Consider the following 6,275-nt stretch of genomic DNA (forward strand, 5'->3'; position numbering starts at 1 on the left):
AACGATCTGCATAACCTCGCCATTGCTGGTCTCCCCTTCCCGGTTTCTCTTCTTTCCTCGACGGTTCATCCGTCCTCCAGTTCCTCCAACGATCATATTAATAGTCCCACTGGACCCATCGTTCACTGGCCCCGTTCCAGTTCTCCTGGGCATCTGGGCTGCCGGACCGGGTTGAGGCCTCTGCCCCTCCGGTTTCTTCACAAAATTTTTGAGATGCCCCCTTTTTATCAATCTTTCAATCTCTGCGATTAACTGAAAACAGTTATTTGTGTCGTGGCCATGCGTTCGGTGATACTGACAATACTTATCAGGATTCCTCTGATCTGCTTCCGACTTCAAAGGTTGGGGCCACTGGAGAAACTCTTTATTTTGGACAGCCATGAGAACCTCGGCTCTAGACGCATTTAATGGAGTCGGTTTCTCCGGAACCCAAGGAGGGAGCGTTCTTGGTTCGAGAATCCGAGGAGGAGGAGGCCTGTGATCCCTTCTTTCCCAGGCCTGCTTGTACGGTTCAGGCCTCTTTCCATGCTTCTTCTCGTGCTTCTCCGACCTCCCCTCCTCCGGGGCTTTTTCTTTTCCTTCCGCCCTTTTGGCAAATCTACTCGTTACTAAGGCGTCATCCTGCCTTATATACTTTTCCGTCCTCTTCATCAACTCGGCCAGTGAGGTCAGAGGTTTCCTGCTTAGTGAACCGAAGAACTCGGCAGAGGTTGTTCCCTTCTGCATGGCCTCTACCGCCCTTCCTTCGTTAAGCTCGGGGATCTGCAGGGCCTCCGTATTGAAACGGGCGACATACTCTCTGAGGGATTCCCCAGCTTTTTGTCTCACTGTTTCCAGATAACTCGTCTTCCTATCTGCAGGCACCCCAGCTACGAACCAGCTAATGAAGCGAGTGGCCAGATCTCCGAAACTTTGAATGCTTCCGGCCTCCAGGCTGTTGAACCATGCCCTCGCTGGTCCCGAGAGCGTTGTTAGGAACACCTTGCACATCAGAGCATCTGACAGGGTTTGTAGCTCCATGAAGGTCTTATAGTTCATGACGTGCTCTCTCGGGTTACCAGCTCCATTATAGGCCGCCATCGGTGGCATCATAAACTTTTTGGGAACGGTCTCCTGCTGCATTAACTTTGAGAAGGGAGAAGAAGTAGGCAAGGAGGTTTGACTCTGATCTTTCTTACCTAGCTCGGCTAGGAGCTGCTCCTTCAACCTTTTCAGCTTTTGGTTCATTTTCTCATCTTCCGGGTTGGATCTTTTGCCCAAACTGCATTCTTCCTCCTCTGTTTTAGTTCCCGTTTCTCTGGTTGTTTCGGCAGAATAGTCGTTCACCTCTTCATTTTCTATCAACTCTCTTGCCCTTCGCCCATGAATTCGGGCCTCCGGTTCTTCCTCTTCTCCGGTATCGTGGTTGTTAGTTCGGAGGCGGGCAGAGGTAGGTTGAGGTTCATCGGTTCTGGGTTCCTCCACTGCTGGGAGTGCGTTTACTGGGGTGCTAAGTCCCCTTTGTTGCATTATCTGGCCCAACCAGTGAGCAGTGGTTTGTAGCTGGAGAGCCATGGTTTGAATGTCTTGGTTAGACAGGGTCATGGTGGGAGTATTCCCTGCCAGGCTTGGCGAGGGATTAAGAGAAATAGGTGTTTGGTTATTCAACATTGTAGGACTAGAAAAGGAGAACTGCTGCCCATCTTGGGCAGAGCTCAGGTCATTTGGAATATTAAGGTTACTGTCTTGGTGGTTTGCCATCGTGGATCTCAGTGGGTTTTGAAAGTGAAAACTCCGGTGATGAAAAGATCTCCTTCGTTTCCCACAGACGGCGCCAATTGATGATCTAAGATCCAATGGAATAGGGTTTTACAAGGGTTTTGTATTACTGAATAAGGCCTAAGTTTCCTGAGGAGGAGACTCCTCTTTTATACATTGTCTTGCTTACTGGTGGCGTGTGAAGGTCTCTCCAGGATTGGGCCACGCGTCTCTGCCATGCGGATTCGGAGGTACTAGGGTATCAGCCGCCTGCTCCATGCGTAACGGCCTCTGATTCTCCTCGTGCGTACGTTCGAGCGGATCTGCCAGGCTGTCTGGTGAATATTATTCCGGATCCTGGGCTGGGCTGAGAGTTGGGCCGGATATTAAGCTTGAGTGGAGAGGGTCTGCTTCGTGCGGGCCGGGCCAGCTTGAGTGAGGAAGATGGGCCGAGCCCGGCCTTGAAGGAAGGAGATGAGCCAGGCTTGTTATGCATATCAGGTGTGTGGACCCCTACATCGTGGGCCTTGGGCTGTGGTCAAGCCCCTGGTCCAGGGTGAAGGAATCCAGCGGTCATCAACTTTATTCCTTTTACAAGTTGCATCATATATCATATGACTTTAAAAAGGTCTCCTTTTTATACAAGAAGCTAATATAATCATCTTATTGAAATTTCTGATGGCTAAGTGCACATATGACATGAGCACAAAGAATTTTACTAAGCTGCCAAGCTCCACAAGTGCAAGTCTTTATCCTTAGATCAATAGTGTGTTTGTACTCTCTCTCTATTACTTCAAATTCATGTTCCCCATTCCAACGAATAATACAATCCATTGCCCTATGCTTATTTTTTTTTCCAATTTTTTCATGGCTGAAGGTGAAATATCATATATCTAACTGTCTGCAAACTCCCTCATCATCCTGATCCTATTCATGACCTATTGCCTAATCTCCTCTAGCATGGACTTGAATTTAGCATTCAATATCCATTTATTAAATGTCTCTGATATATTATCTTTTTTCTATATTTGAGTAAATTTCTAATTTTAGAAAAGCCCTACAAAATGTATTATGATTATAGCTTAAGAAGTCTTCTACAATACCTATTCCAAGCTTATTCAATTCCTTCAAATTCTCCTTTACTTTAATCTTAAAAGTTGCCCAAACACACTCCAAAATTTCTTTCTCCTTTTCGCACCTCTCCATTTTTCAGTCCAATTTGACCAAATGTGTTTGGCACACATTTTGTGCTCAATATTAGGCAGCACTTCATGAATGGCAGGTACTGATCCCTTGCATAAAAGAAAAATACAATTCAATTAACATAAAGCAAATGTAATATAATTAATAGGTGATATGAGAAATTTCAAGTGGAATTACCTTTTGCATGTCTATTATAAATGTCTATCCTTCTCGAGTGTTAATGCCAAGATCATCCTTTAGTTGCAATACAAACCATTTTCATGTAATCTTATCTTCAATCTGAACAACTGCCCATGCAATTGGAAACATCTGGTTATTACCATCCTTAGATACTGCTACTAATAATTGTTTCTTACAAACAACCTTAAGAAATGCTCCATCTAATCCAATTACCTTTCTGCAACCTGCTAACAATCCTTATTTCAGTGCATTGAAACAATATAGAAGTGAGTGAATTAGTGCTTCCCATCTTCCTTCAATTAACAAAACAAGTAATGCCAGAATTACTCCTTATTTTATCAATACAGTCTTTTAATATTGCAAATTCCATCCTAAAATCCCAAACAGTTTTCTTAACATATACCTTTAACTCCTATATCTCATAAACTTTTATTCTTAGTTGAGAACTAATCCTCCTCTTAAAAACCCTTACCATATATTCTGAATTGACCAACTTGTTCTTATTAGTCCTAAAACACTCTTGACAAGGGTTGTAAGTCTTTAAAATAAAATTTTGGATTTTTTTTGTTAATACTTACAAATAATAACCATGAACACCCTTCTCTGCACTTCACTTTAACTTTAATTGGCTCATTTGGCCTCAAGGTTAGCTGCACACCTCTTGCAATACCATATTTAATGATTGCCTCTCTAAATTGAGTCACACTTTCAAAAACTAATCCCAACTCTCAACTAGAAACTACAAAGTTAGGATCATATGACTTTTATATTTTTACTCTTATATTTTCTGAAAGATACCTTACCTCTGACTCATCATCACTAACTATTCTACTATCAACATCTGAGCTATCAAGATATTGTTCATTACCTTCAATTTTAGTAACCTCTGTTCATTCTTCATGTTGTCCTACATTATCAAAAGTAGGATCATTATTTGCTTTAACTAGTGTTATATTATCCATATGACCATCCTTATTGCCATTTTTCTTGCTTTTCTTGTACTCCCTAATATTTTTCCTAGCACTTTTTAACTCCTCATCAATATAATTTTCTTCACCTTCATCCTCTCCCTCTTCATCTTCACTACCACACAATGACTCATTTTCTTCTTCATCAATTGATGAAGAAAAAACTTGCAAATTACTTTTACTAGATTTTAAGACTTCTTCAGGTATCTTTGGATCTTGTAATTTAGGTGCATTATTGCTTGTAATTCCAAATCTAAATATTTTAGCTATCCTAGGTGCAGGAATTCCACTTGTTTCTCCATCATTATTAGCAACTACAGCAGGTTCATCCACCACATAGGACACATAAAATTCAAAAATTTCATCCTTCTTCAAACCTCCGACAATATCTAAGAGAATTTTATCATTCCAAATCTTTATAAAATCCTCTCTTTCATGACCATCCTTTCTATAATAGAAACTCTCTACGGAGTTGTAACCTAGGCCTTTGGTGTAATTATCAAGCTCAACAACAGATAGCCTATCTGGATCTAGCCCTTTAGTCATACTTACACTATCACCACAATACCTAGGGTAAGGATTATTTACAAAAATAACACCATGATGCATTCTCAACTGTATCAATATATCAATCATACTGTAAAGAATAAAAAAAAAAAAACCTCATTACAGTGACAGAGTGAGAGACCACTAACAAATCCAGCAACACCAATGCTATAAAGAAACCATTTTCAACTTTTTTAAGAAATAATTATATGAAAAATACAAATCGAGATACAATATATTAACAATGACCATAACAGCATAATGCACATGCAATGACAACTTACCTGAATATAGATTTCAGTCTTCTAAGATCTTCATATCAAACGATTCCAAAATGTTTGAGATTCGCTTCTCCAGATATTGATATTTAACTTCGGTAAAGCAATGTAAGTAAAGGGATTGTAGGGATTGTAATAGATATTATGGGGTCAATGGGTTTTGTATTTAGGGATTGTAATATCACAAAGTCAAGGGGTTTGTAATTAGAGATTTAGAATTTAGATTTAGGGTTTTAATTAATTTTAAAGGACAATATATGTATATATATATATATATATATATATATATATATATATATATATATATTTTACTGACAATATAAAGAAAAGTAAATCACATTTGGTTTCATAAATCTTAGTCAGCATTAGTACACGCACTGACGCGGAACCCTATGGCACAAGCCTCAAACCCACACGCCCAAGTAGATATGTGTAGAGATCCTAAGATATCTCACCTATGTTGAGCAGCCAATGCGGATCGTAGACACGCAAAGCAGAAAGTTGAGGAACAAGGAAATCGCGATGGTGAAAGTCCTTTGGAATCACCACAACATGGAAGAGTGCACTTGGGAGACCCGGGAGTCAATGCTCCAACAATACCCCTATCTCTTTTAAGGTATGTGTTTTAAGTTTTATGTGTTTTCTTGATGTTCATGTTTGCTTGTTGAACATTCGGGGACGAATGTTCTTAAGGGGGGGGGGGGAGAATGTAATACCCGGTTAGGCTCCAGCGTCGGAATTCCAACATTTCGACAAAATCCTCGTTGGAATCTGAAATCTCGGATACCGAAACCTCTTAGAAGGGTAAAATAAGTTTTACAAAATGATTTTTTATGACTTTTATTGTTGGTTTTTATGTTAAAGAATTTTTTTAAAAAAAAAAAGAAAGAAAAATATTTGGGAGGAAAACTCAGGTTCGGCCGCCGAACATGGTGTTGCCGTGGGAGCTCCCCTTTCGGCCCCCAAATATGGTCTGGCCAGCCATCTATAAGAGGCCTCCAGTCCGAAAATGGGAGAGTTTCTCTCTCCATTTTTGGGCAAAGGTGAGTTCTTGCCCTCCCATTGTTGATTTTGTTGTTTCCCTTCAAATCCTTTAAAATATTCATGAGTTTTCTCTTATTTTTGAAGTTTTAAGCTTAAATCCAAGATTTTAAAGTTTGGAGACCTCTGGAGACCGTTTCTCCTCAACTCCAAGCTTGGGTCGTTACAATATGAATCCAAAGATTCGATAAATCCACCTCCTATGGCACCCCACACTTAGAGAAGCTGAAACACCAATGATCGAAAGATTTAGATGAGAATCCGACAAACGCCACAACGAATAGTTAATAAGTTAACCAAGATTCCTGGTGCAATTGATGAA

The 6,275-nt window shown here is 40.4% G+C and overlaps 1 long non-coding RNA gene across 1 annotated transcript; it reads right to left on the reverse strand.

Moving 5' to 3' along the window:
- Positions 1–2,328: 2,328 nt before the first annotated feature.
- LOC110606463 lies at positions 2,329–5,086 on the reverse strand. Its single transcript, XR_002486515.2, has 3 exons — positions 4,919–5,086; positions 3,118–3,227; positions 2,329–3,029 (listed from the first exon to the last, which is right to left on the reverse strand). It is a non-coding gene; the product is annotated as an uncharacterized LOC110606463 (long non-coding RNA).
- Between the last annotated feature and the right edge of the window lie 1,189 nt (positions 5,087–6,275).

The sequence above is a fragment of the Manihot esculenta genome, chromosome 18, assembly GCF_001659605.2.
Source record: "Manihot esculenta cultivar AM560-2 chromosome 18, M.esculenta_v8, whole genome shotgun sequence".
Lineage (NCBI taxonomy): Eukaryota > Viridiplantae > Streptophyta > Magnoliopsida > Malpighiales > Euphorbiaceae > Manihot > Manihot esculenta.